The sequence below is a fragment of the Notamacropus eugenii genome, chromosome 1, assembly GCF_028372415.1.
Source record: "Notamacropus eugenii isolate mMacEug1 chromosome 1, mMacEug1.pri_v2, whole genome shotgun sequence".
Classification (NCBI taxonomy): Eukaryota; Metazoa; Chordata; class Mammalia; order Diprotodontia; family Macropodidae; genus Notamacropus; species Notamacropus eugenii.
The window spans coordinates 448,773,454-448,787,239 of NC_092872.1; positions in this window are offsets into that span (position 1 = coordinate 448,773,454).

A 13,786-nucleotide genomic window follows, 5' to 3' on the forward strand; every position below is an offset into this window, starting at 1 on the left:
ACACACATATAATATATACATACATACATACCCATACATACTTACATATATATGTATGTGTGTATATATGTATATATGTGTACATATATATGTACACACACATACACATACATTCCCTCTAACTACACTAATACTGAAAAATGCCTCATGAGTTGCAAATATCATATTTTTATGTAGGAATGTAAACAGTTCAACTTTACTAAGTCCCTTATGGCTTCTCTTTCTTCTTTACCTTTTCATGTTTCTCTTGATTTCTGTATTTGAAAGTCAAGTTTTCTATTCAGCTCAGGTCTTTTCAAGAAGAATGCTTGGAAGTCCTCTATTTCATTGAAATTCTATTTTTCCCCTGAAGTACTATACTTAGTTTTGCTGGGTAGGTGATTCTTGGTTTTAATCCTATCTCCTTTGACCTCTGGAATATCATATTCTAAGCCCTTTGATTCCTTAGTGTAGAAGCTGCTAGATCCCGTGTTATCCTGATTATATTTCCACAATACTTGAACTGTTTCTTTCTGACTGCAATATTTTCTTCATGACCTGAGAACTCTGGAACTTGGCTACAATATTCCTAGGATTTTTCCTTTTGGTGTTTTTTTTAGGAGGTGATCAGTGAATTCTTTCCATTTCTATTTTGCCTTCTGGTTCTAGAGTATCAAGGCAGTTTTCCTCGATAATTTCTTGGAAAAAGTGTCTAAGCTCTTTTTTTGATCATGGTTTTCAGGTAGACCAATAATTTTCAGATTATCTCTCCTGGATCTATTTTCCAGGTCAATTGTTTTTCCAATAAGATATTTCACATTGACTTCTTGATTTTTCATTCTTTTGGTTTTGTTTTATAATTTCTTCATTTCTCATAAAGTTGTTAGCTTCCACCTACTCCATTCTAATTTTTAAAGAACAATTTTCTTCAATGAGCTTTTGAACCTCCTTTCCCACTTGGCCAATTCTGCTTTTTAATGCATTCTTCTCTTCATTGGCTTTTTGGACTTCTTTGACCATTTGGGTTAGTCTATTTTTAAAGTTCTTATTTTTTTTTTTTAACATTTTTTGTGGTCTCTTTTAGCAAGTGGTTGACTCGTTTTTCATGATTTTCTTGCATTGCTCTCATTTCTCTTCCCAATTTTTCCTCCACCTCTCTTTACTTGATTTTCAAAATCCTTTTTGACCTCTTTCATGGCCTAAGATCATTGTATATTTTTTCAGAGACTTTGGATGTAGGAGCCTTTATCTTGCTGTCTTCCTCCAGTTGTATGCTTTGTTCTTCCTCATCCAAAGGATGGAAGAAAATACCTTTTCACCAAGAAAGTAACCTTCTATAGTCTTATTTTCTCCCTTTGGGGGCATTTTCTCAACCAATTACCTGACTTTTGAGTTTTTTATCAAGTGGAGGGTATATTATCCTAGGCTTTGAACCTTTTATGCAACTGTTTTCTGAGATATCTCTAGGGACCTGTAAGTTTTCAGTTCCTCCAAAATGGCATAGTCAAGGGAGAGGTGTTTACTCCTCTCCTGGCCTGTGCTCTGATCTGTGAGCAACCAAAAGCACTCTTTTCTGCCCTGGAAGTGCAAGTAGGATTCCTTCTCCATAGCTGCCACCAGCTCCACCACTCCAGTGCTCCTCCGCACCACAGGACTGCCACTCAGAACTGAGACCCAGATCTACTGCTCAATTCCCCCAGGGTTTTGATCTGATAGTTCCAGAAACAGCCATTGCTGTGGCAGTGGCTACAGCTGCCCTGGGGTTGGTGCCTGACCAAGCTCCCCTCTCACTCAGATGAGAGCTTTCTCACTGACCTTTGAAGTTGTCTTTGGCATTTGTGGGTTGGGAAATCTGGAAACTACAACAGTTGCCTGTGATTCAGCACCCTGAAGCCTGTTTCAGTCCTGTCTGTGCTCCACAGGCCATGCTGGGATGCACTCCGCTCCATGCCTGATGTGATAGACCCTTCCTATTGGCCTTCTAGGCAGTCTTGGACTGGAAATCTATTTCACTTTGTCATTTTATGGCTTCTACTGCTTTAGAATTTGTTTAGAGTCATTTTGTACAGGTATTTTAAGGACTTTTTGGGTAGAACTTGAGCTGGTGTGTGCTTCTACTCCACCATCTTGGTTTTGCCCCCATCTTAGAACTCTTGAAAGAGAAGAATATTTGTGGATAATCTCAGATATTCCACAAATTTAAGGAGACTGAGTTTCAAAATTATGTAAGGTCTGATGACCTAAAATTCTATAAGAGAAATTAGTTCCAATGCTTTCAATGAATTCCTACTAATACAACAACCAATGATTTTAATGAGGAAGAAAATAGGGAGCTGCCTAAAAAGAATGATGTGAATGTATAGGAAATTCATCAACCAACTTGTCTTTATTTTAAGATATATATAGAAGATGGAAACAAAGACATACTACAAACAATGAATACAAAATGACAGGATGATCCTATAATGATAACTGAAGATGTACAAAAACTCAGAAAAGAAAATTGAAGCTAGAGCTGTAACTAGGAATTCTGACATTAGCAACAAATTCAGGTAAATTGGTTGGGGGAGAGGTCATGGGAGGGAGAGTGGTGGGACAGAAAGCAGTTTGCTGAGATTTGACTTCCCTTGAAGAGTACAGTGCATCTCCAATTCCTGAACATTGGAAGGAGTTGAAGGGTCAGCGAGAGCAAGATGGTAGGTCGGAGTGATGCATTAGTGGGAGGTGATTCCTAGGAGAGAGATACCATGAAAATGGACACTGAGGCTGATGCAAAGGGTGGGCAAAAGAGTAGACATTGGTGCAAAGGAAAAAGGATGGCAAACTGTGGGGGTAATGATCCAGTAGACCACTACAAGTAGGGAATATATTCCTCTAGATGTTCTCCAGGGGTAGGTAGTTACTTCTACCCTAGTTATAGAGATGCTATAGCATAGTGGATAGAATCCTGGACTTGAACTGAGAAGGACCTGTGTTCAAATCCTATCATGGGCAAATAATTTTCCACATAAATGAAATGAGGTGCCTGGGTTACTGGGATCTGATATATAGAGTGTGCCAGAAGTCCTAGTGCACTAAGATTTTGAGGACATCACATATGTATGTATATATGTATGTGCATATATGTATATATAAGTGCATATATATGCACACACACTGACTTAACCAAGTCGTGTGTGTGTTTGTGTGTGTGTACAGTTACCCCCTATACCACAAGAAGTCCCGGGTTGATACATGGCCTAAATATGAAAGGTGACATTGTAACAAATTTAGAGGAGAATAGAAAGAAGATATCTTTAAGAATTATGACTAAAAGAACTTCTTAACCAAATATAAAAAATAAAATGGAAAATTTTGATTACAAAATATTTTACAAAACTTGGGCATGAACAAAATCAATACACTTAAATTAAGAAGAGAATAATATTCAGCAAGTTATAGCCTGCAGGTGGAGGTTGTTTTTGTTGAGCCTGGGGCTTAGGATAATTTTTACATTTTTGAAAAAGTTTGGTTGTTTTTAAACACGTAAAAGCCATTCTTACATAAACAAGCTGCAGGCTGGATTTAGCCTTCAGGCCATATATGCCAACCTCTGCTTCAGAATGTAAAAAAATCTTTGCATCAAATATCTCTTATAAAGTTCTAATAACTAAGATTTAGAGTGATTTGACACCAACACATAGGACCAAGGACATTTCCCAAATCAATGGTCAAAATCAACTGTTTTCTGAAGAAATGCAAATGATCTACAACCAAATAAGAGGCAAATTAATAAAATTCTAAGGTTTTTAATTCTCACACTCAGAAAATCAGCAAAAGTTATTGATAAAAGAAGGAAAAGAATCAGTGATGGAAGGTGGGAGGAATTTATCACTGGTACAGCTATAAATGGGTCCAACCCATTCTGGAAAATAATTTGGAACTATGCAAGAAAATGTACTAAAGTATAAATTCTCTTTGACCTACCAATCTTACTACTGTGCATGCATCTCCAAGAATGTGTGTTTGTCAGTTAGTCAGCTACCATTTATTTATTTTTTCTTTCTTTTTTTAATACAAAAGAAAATGGTCTGCTTCATTCTGTGATCCAATTCCATAGTTTTTTCTCTAGATGTGGAAGGCATTTTGCCTCAAGAGACCATTGAAAATTTTTTAAGTCCATGCATTTCAATGAAGTACTAAGTCTACCAGAAAAATTCCTTGCACTCTGTAGTTGTTGCTATATACAAAGTTCTCCTGGTTCTTCTCCTTTCACTCAATATCAGTTCATGTAAGTCTTTCCAGGATTCTCTGAAGTCTTCCTGTTCATTGTTTCTTGGAGCACAAAGTATTCCATTCCATTCATATACCACAACTTGTTCAGCCATTCCCAAAATGATGGGCATCCCTTGATTTCCAGTTTTTGTCCACCACATAGAGAGCTGCTATAAATATTTTTGTACTTGTGGAACCCTCTCCCTTTCCTATGATGTCTTTGAAATAGAGTCCCAGAATCGATATTGCTGGGTCAAAGGGTATGCACATTTTTGTAGCCCTTTGGGCATAGTTCCAAATTGCTCTCCAGAATGGCTGGATCAGCTCACAGCTCCACCAGAAATGAATTAGTGTTCCAACTCTCCCACATCTTCTCCAACATTTATCATCTTTCTGTTTTGTCATGTCATGCCAATCAGATAGGTGTGATGTGGTGCCTCAGAGTTGTTTTGATTTGCATCTCTCTAATCAATATCAACTAGCATTTATTAAGCACCTACTCTGTGCCAGGTACTGGGGATAACAAGAAAAGCAAAAGGCAGTCCCATATCTCATCTACTTGGTAGGAGAGGATGGGAGAACAACATGAAAGCAAGAATGTACAAACAAGATATATATAGGATACGCTGGAGATAGTCTAAGAGGGAAGGCATTAGCATTCTGAGGTACTAGACAAGACTTCTTGAAGGCACTTTTGGTGAGATTTGAAGGAAGCCAGGAGGTAGAGATGAGGACCCCCCAATACATGAAAATATTTAGTCATGTCACCATTTTCTTTTTGTGACAATAAAATATTGAAAGCATAATGGGTGCCTTTAGATTGGGGAAAGGCTGAACATGCCTTGGTATAGGTATGTAATAGAGCACTATTGCACCATTCAAAGAAACTTGGGAGTACTGAGTGTGTGCCTTTGATATTGTTAAAAAACTTTATTCTTGTTCAGTAATGTCTGATTCTTGTAACCCCATGTGGGCTATTGTTGACAGATACTAGAGTGGTTCGCCATTTCTGTTTCCAGTTCAAATCAGATGAGGAAACTGAGGTAAACAGGGTTAAGTGACTTGCTCAGAGTCACAGAGCTAGTAAGTGTCTGAAGTCAGATTTGAACTCATGATTCTAAGCCCAGTGTTCTAGTCACTGTACCACCTAGCTATCCTATTGATAAAAGTGCATCAACCATACAGCAGGCAGATGGTGCAGTAGATAAAGCACTAGCCTTAAAGTCAGGAGGATCTACCATCATACGTTTAACCCCAGTTGTGTCCCCCCCAATTTAAAAAAAATGATTCAGTTCAAAGTCCCCAAAGTAGCTGTAATAGACCAGGAAAGAGCTTGACTTTTATTCCTGTAAAAATAATAGAACATATTTTAAATAGGATGGTATAAGAGAATTTAGAAAGGAAGGCATGATCCCTAAGGCAAGCATGGCGTCACTAAAAATAGTTCATGTTCAATTTATTTCATTTTCTTTTATTGAACAGGATTACTAGATGGGTAGATCAATGGAGTTCTGAAGACGTAGTATAATTGGATTTTAGTAAAGCATTTGTCTTTTATGTGATCCCAAATGGGGAAATATGGGCTAGATGCCAATTCAGACAGGTGATACTTACTGAATGCCTGGTTTCAAGAATGGTCATTGGCAGGTAAGATGCCATCCTCAAAAGAGGTCTCTAATGGAGTGCTCCAGGGAGTCCTGTCCAAGCCCTTTGCTGTCTCACACTGTACTCAATGACAGGGAGGAAAACATTGAAGGCACACTTGTCACTCTTGTAGATGACACAAAGCCAGGAGGGATTGCTACTTCTTTGGATGACAGGTTCAGGATCCAAGAAGATTTGACTGGGTTAGCAACGATAAGCCAACTCTAATAAAGATTAAAAATTCATAGGGATAAATGTAAGTCTTATGCTTGGGTTCTACAGAGTCAACTGTGTGAGTACAGGTCAGCGAAGGAGAGACTAGACAACAGTTTGCTGGGGTTTTTATTGGACTGAAAGCTCCAAACAAGTCAATGGTGTGATGTTATCCACAAAAGCTGTGACAACTAAAATTCATGTTAAAAGAGGCATCGGGTCCAGTGTGTGTGAGATCATAGTCCTGCCGTCCACTGCCTGGTCCAGACCTTATCTAGAGTATTGTGGTCAGTATAGGACCATTGTGTCAGAGCATCCCAGAGGAGGATACAACTGGGAACTGCCATCATCACCATTGGAAGAACCATGGACATTGGGTCTGGAAAAGAGAAGGTCTAGAAGGATGATGGTATATAAGAGCTATCTGCATGTATTTAAAATTACATGAAAGAAGGCTTGCACTAGTTTTGTTTGGCCCCAAAGGACATAAAGGACCAGGAACTATTGGCAAAAATTTCAGAGCAGCAGACTGAGGCTGGATGTCAAGATTTGGCTGCCCCCAGTCTCTCCTTTCTCTGATTGATCTTTCACCCAACTGCCAAAGGGGGATTTCTACAGTACAGGTCTGAGCATGTCACCACCCTACTCAATAAGAGGCCTCTTGCCCTTAGGATAAAACACAAAGTTCTCTGTCATTTACTCCTTTCCAATATGGCTTTGAACTACCTTAATAGGCGAATTACACATTACTGTTTTGTTACCAAAAATAACCTTCCTCACACATGACATTGCTTCTACCCTCTCTATGCCCATGTAGCCTATCCTCCAAGCCTGGAATGCATCACCACACCACCCCAGCCTCTCACCTGAACCTATTACAGTTTTTTGCTCCTTTCAAAGCTCAACTGAAAGGCATCTGCTACCTAAAGTCTGTCCTGATCCCTCCAGAGTTTCTAGTACCTTCTCTCCAAATTATCTGGTGTTTACTTTGTATGTGTGGTGCCTTCTGTTTAGACTGTTTCCCCACCTTCAGTTTCTCTCACTACAATGCAATCTTCTTAAGCAGGGACCTTTTCAAGGGTTTGCTGATCTTCCCTTTCAGGTCAAAAGAGCCACTTGTTAAATTTTCAATGTGAGCAACACTAAAAGAGCCAGTTGTTAAAATTTCAATGTAAGTAACACTGAAAGTAATGAATTATGGCTTGATTTATTGTTTTGTAGCTCGCCTAGACTTAAGGAAGCAGTGGAGAAAATGTTAATGCAGATTAAACTTAAAGGTGTGTTAGCACACATTTCCCACCCCCTCCACCCAGAGAGTCTACTGTTAAATATTTACTATCAGGTCCCTACCCTTAAGAGTTCCCTGAGCCAATGAAATCATGGATCAGGTTCTTTTCCCTATAAGAACTCTTCCACCTGTAACAAGGCATTCTAAGTACATTCCTGTTCTGATATTACATGCACTAATAATTTCTGTTGTAATATTATTCTGTGTTCTAAGATCCCTTCCCACCATAAAGTTCTATGATCCTAGGAAGAAAAACTTGAAAACCATCATGTTCCCCTCAGGATAAGTCAAGCCTGGACTGAGGCGTCTGTTGACAAACACACTTGCAATGACTGCATAAACTCCAGCGCCCATCAATGCAGACCCTGATATCTATTACCCACCAACCCATCAGGTTGAAAGCTCCTACTGATACAAACCACAATCATCATTGCCATGTGAACCAGTTATTTATAACCTCCGACAGCAGGAATTATGTGAAATAAACGTAATTTATAGCCGTTCCTGGAAAGCCATCAGAACAGAAACTAATAAGGATTTCTTTCAGCTAAAAAGGTGTCAATTGTCAGAAAGCAATGGGCACCGTTAATGTGGCTGACAGAATTATTCATATATTTCTCAACCATGTAACTGTTTGTTAGTCATGGCCCTGTATTGATGCTGGGGGCATGGAGGCACCCAGATGAGGAATGGAGCATTAGATGCTAGGCCTGAAGTAGTCATACAGGGGGGTGAGAAGAGAAGGAAAAAGGGAAACAAGGGAGTATAGGATGGAGAAGAACAAGGAGAAGAATCATTGACTCTCAGAATTGGAAGGGAACTTATTACATACTGTTAAAATAAAAAAAAGAGAATGGGAGAGCTGGGAGGGCTAGAAGACACAACATGGTAGAACATGAATCATAGAACATAGAATGTTAGAGGAGAGTCAAGCAGATTATTAGAACATACAACACCGGATGTTAGCACTACATGAGACCTTAGAGTGCATCTGATTATCATTTTACAGATGAGAAAAGAGATATCCAGAAAGGAGAAGCACTTGAAGATTTATGCTATGTGGAAGACAGGCTAGTTTTGTTTTGCTGAACCAGAGGCAGAACTAGGACAGGTGTTCATCCTTTGTTCCTGAAGAGGATCAATGACATGACTTGTGCATGAATTGGATTTAAGTGAAGCAGAGCTGTGTAAAGTTGTAAAGCTCTTTCCTCCAGAGTCTTTGGAGTCTGGCATCAAGACAAAAATCGAGGATGGTCCAGGATGCAGTGGAAGGTCTTGGCCTTTCTAAATTAAGGTCTTTCCCAAGCCTCAGTTTGTCTGAGACAACACCCACTCAATGACTAAAGGCTAGGGAAGAATTGAGACAGAAGATGGCCTAATTTATAAAAATATCAATCTGGGAGAGGAAGACCCTCAAAGTTTTTGACCAGAACAGAAAACAATTGCTATTTATGCTCATTGATGTAAAGGAAAGCTTCCTAGGAAGAGCTATCCAAAAGTGGAGTGGGTTGCCTCTGTAGACAATAGGTTCCCCCTAATTTAAGGTTTGCAAACAGAGATGATAAACATTAGTTAGTATGTTTTAGAGAGGAATCTTGTTCAAGTATGTGTTGGACTACTGACCCTGCATACTAGCTGTCTCAGATATACAGAGCATTAAACTTTTTCCTTGGAACTGGGAGATATCCAAGGCTTAGATAACAAATAGTCCTGTTCTTGTAGAGCTCATAGTGTAGTGGGGGATATGACACCCTCAAAGATAACTATAAAACAGAATATAATATGACAAACAGCTAGGTGGTGCAGTTGATAGAATGCTGGCCCTGGAGTCAGGAAGACCTATCTTCCTAAGTTCAAATCTGGCCTCAGACTAGTTAGCTAGTCACAGTAGCTGTGTGACTCTGGGAAAGTCACTTAACCCTGTTTGCTGTGGTTTCCTCATCTGTAAAATGAGCTGGAGAAGGAGCAAACCATTCCAGTATCTTTTCCAAGAAAACCCCAAATTGGGACATGAAGAGTTGAAACAACAGAGCAAGAGGCAGCATCATGTAGTAAGTTCAAATGTCTGCTCTTCTGCTTGCTATCTATGTGGCTTTGGACAACACCCCCTTTCTTGGTCTCACTTTCCTCATTTGCAATATGTATTAGACTAGATATTTTCCAATTTCCCTTTAAGTTCTAAATTTTACATTCCTATGATAAGTGCGCAAGGGAGATATTAACAATGTGTTTTGAACCTTCATAGGAGATAGTGGTTACTTCATGCTAGTGAGCTCATAGAAGGCTTCCTGAACGAGGTGGCATTTTAATCTGTGCCGCAAAAGATTTCAATAGATGGAGATGTGGGGGAGGGCACTGTGGGCAAAGAAAACAAAAGCAAGGAAGTGAGAAAATATATGATATATTTGAAGAATTAAAAATTTTTTCAGTTTGACTAGTGAGTAGAATATGTGAGGGGATCAATGGGAATTCAGACTGGAAAGGGAGTGATGCCGGATTGTTAGAGTACCTTGGACTCCATAGTCTTATTCTATATTTTATTCTATAGGTAAATGAGAGTCACTGGAGGTTTTTGAACTCCAGTGTAGTGAATGATTACACAGGTAATGAAGTGGGCTAAGAGTAAAGGCAGGAGACCACTGAAGGATATATTACAATATTTCAAGCAAGAAATAATGAAAGTTTAAACTAGGGTGGTGACGATGAGAATAGACTGATGGGAAATGAATGAGAGATACAGCAGATGTAGAATCTATAACATCTGGCACTTGATAGTATGTAAGAGGTGAGATTGCAGTCAAAGATAAATCTGAGATTTCAAGTCTGAGAATAGGGTCAAGAAAGCTGTAAACAAACAGGTAAACCAAAAAAAGAAGTCTTTAAAATCTGCTACCACAGAGGGTAACAGGTACAGTATAGGAAGAATGATAATAGAAGAAAGGACCAATAATTCATGGGACATGACACTCCAGAAAAGTGCCAGCAATACACTCCTGGCCTCAGATGTCTATATAAAGAATTGCACAAAGTATGGATAATTCAAAGGATGTATTAGAAGTCCTAACAAAAGGAGGAATATATTAGTTCCTGCATTAACATTGAAACTTGGTGGGATGGTAGTCATGCCTGGAATTATGACTAGTGAGGTTTTCCTTATTCAAAGGGCACAAAATAAATAAAAGGGGGTGGTGGAGTAATGTTACATTTTAAGAAGATATTGAAGGATTCTAGGAACTCAACATATGGAGAGCGATTGTGAAGAGTATTTGGTTGAAAATTAACTGAGAGAGAAACAGAAATAATATTGTTTGGAGATCATACTAAAAACCACCTTAACAGATGGAGGAAATAGATGAGGTGTTTGGGAAACATTACAAATGTGATTCCATGACATCAAGTATAAGGGCATCTGTTAGAGTTCTCCCTCTAACAAAAGCAGAGCAGCTATCAAATTCATGACTAATGTTTGATGATAATTTCAATCTTCAAAGGACAGAGGAAATAGCCTTGGGAACTTCTATTCCGGACCTGATGCTGACCAACAGAAAAGAACCAATTGTTGAAATAGAAGCGATGGAAACCCTGTGGGACAAATGATCATTTCCTCCGAGAGCTTGTTTTAGAAAAGAAAATCTGCTTGTCATCTTATGTGCACACTAGATTGGGGAAGCACAGTTTCAAAGGGTTCAGAGAAACATTACTTAGGAGTCAGTAGCCAAATTTTCTTCTCCCAGAGATGGGAAAGTCCTTGATTTGGGACAATGATGATGATGATGAAAAAATGGTCAGCTTAAACTAATTCAACCCTTTCCAAATTCTGAATGAAGTCAAGAAATGTCATTCTCAATCTATTAACCCATCCACCCACTGTCCTGAAGATGTGGTAGTATTAGATGCCTGATAGAGTGGGAAGACCCATGAATTTTGTGTCAAAGAACACCTGGATCCAATTTCAACACTGAAACTTACTACTTGTGTGCCTCAGGGTAACTTCTTTAATCTACCTGAGTCTCAGTTTCACAAGCCATAAAATAGTTCAGTACATGCTTTGTGGGGTATTGATGAGTAATCAACTTTAAAACACTGCAGAAATGTGAACTACAAAGATGACATAGGGTCAACACCATGTCATGGACTGAATGCTGGATTTGACATCAGGAGACTTTGTTCTGAACCTGAATTGTTGTTCTGATGCTTACTTTTTTATGTGTATCCCTCTGGGCCTCAGTTTTCTTATCTCTAGGATGAAGAGGTTGAACAAGATGATGGTCTATGAGGTCCTGTCCAGATCTTGAGCTTTGACCCAATGATCTTCAAGGTCCCTTCTATCTCTAACACTTGATTCCATGCTGATGATTAGGATGTCAACAGGCCATGTCTCACAGCGGAACAGAAGGATCTATGTCATGTGTGCTCTGAGCAGGATAAAGTAGGCCAGTGGTCAAAATTCCAAGAACTTGCTCAGATCAATGGGAGCTTGGCCTTCTTGGCTAGGCTGGTCTTTGGGGTTGGAGGAGCCAAGGGCATAAATGTGAGACAGTTGAGGAACTTCACTTGGATCTGGACTCTGCTGCTCCTACTCTTTAGGTCAATCTCTCAGCCTCTCTTGTCCTCAATCTATGGAGTGAAGCCTTTGGAGTTGACAATCTTGAAGGTCCCATCTAGCTCTCAAACCCATGAGAGGCAATATGTTACCTGTGGAGAGAGTGCTGGGTTTGGAGTAGGGAAGACTTGAGTGTGTGACTCATGTGAAATGTATGTAATCTCTCTGTGCCTCAATGCTATCAGCCGTTAAATGAGGAGATTGTAGTAGATGACCTCGAAGATCTATTTCAACTCTAAATCCAGGATTTTTTATCCTATGAATCCTGTTACAAACACTGTATCACCATGAGCAAGTCACGTACCTTCTCAGTTTCTTCATCTGTAAAATGGGAGATAATAATATCACTTTGTCTCACAGGATTGTTAAAAGGCCAAAGGTGATAATGTACAGATAATGCTTTGCAAATGTTTAAGTGCTTTATATACATCCGCATCAGCATCAGCATCATCATCATTGGTCCCGTGGAGCTCTAAAGACCTTTGATCCCAAACTCAGGGGTCTTGGAGATAGCGGCAATACACTGAACTACGTCTCTCTTCTTCATATTAGGCAGAAGAGTATGGCCCGTGGCTCTTCTTAGAATCAAAGAAAGGGGTTGGGGGTGGAGACAGCCCTATGCATCCTTCCTTCCCTGAGCATTCCTCTTTCCCTCCCCTGCAGCCCAGGCTTCCAAGGGAATCAATTTGTTTCTTTAAGTATGAACCAACCTATCCCGGCAGGACATCAAATACATCTGCCTCATGAATTATTTGTAACTTTGTCAAAGAAAGTGCAATTTGATGGTGCTAATGTCAGTCTCCACAGCTCAGTGGGCTCTTGTTTCAGAGCAGAAATTAGAAAGACCCTTCCCCAGCCAGTGGAAGAAACCCTCTGCAATAAAATATCCCACACTATTGCATGTGCCCGTTTGACAAAGACAATTTGATTTGTCCGTGGCTTTTAAAATATTCATCCCACTTTGATGGACTATAGTTTTACAAAGAGAGATCATCATTAGCTGGCACCAGCGGTGCCCTGCCTCCAGCCAACATCACACCACTCACATGGAATGAAGACATCCAATAAAAAAAAATCATTATCTGCCTAAGAACCCTAATCAGTAATGTTTGGTTCAAGTGCAGCTTAGGGGTCACTAACTCACTTTCACTGCCTCTGTGCTTTGGGGAGGAAGATGCATTGTATGGGCTTCACACCACATACTAGGAGAGACTTTCCAAAAGCCCCAAAGGCCAAGCTGAAGGGGGAAGAACAGGGTTGGTGGCTGGAGGTAGGAGAACAGAGTAGAGTCACAGTAGCAAAGAATGTTAGAGCTGAAAGGGACCTTACAACATAGAACAAAGAATGTCAGAGCTGGAAAAGACCTTAGAACATAGAATGCTAGAACTGGAAGGGAATTTAGAGCTGAGAACGTCAAAGTGTAACATGCAGAGTTGGATGATGACCACTAAGGTTACGTAGTCCAACCCAGATGTTGTCTAAAGGAAAGAGAAAAGGCGGAAGCTTCCTACTAGATTTTGATCAAGAGTTGGAAGGTAACAGAAATTGTTGGGTCTCAGATGCTGGTAGGAATTATAAGCAGCTAAACCTTAGGATCTTCTTTCCTGAGTGTGTGTGTGTGTGTGTGTGTGTGTGTGTGTGTGTGTGTGTGTGCACGCGCCCATGTGAGTACCAATCACGGTTGGTGTAATGGACTGGCTCCCCTGTGTTTAAGAGGGGAGTGTGGGGTAGAGTGGAAGAAGAGAAAAGCAGATCTGCTTGTTCAGCCCCAAAGTTTATTTAAGTTAAAAAACACATCTCGGGAT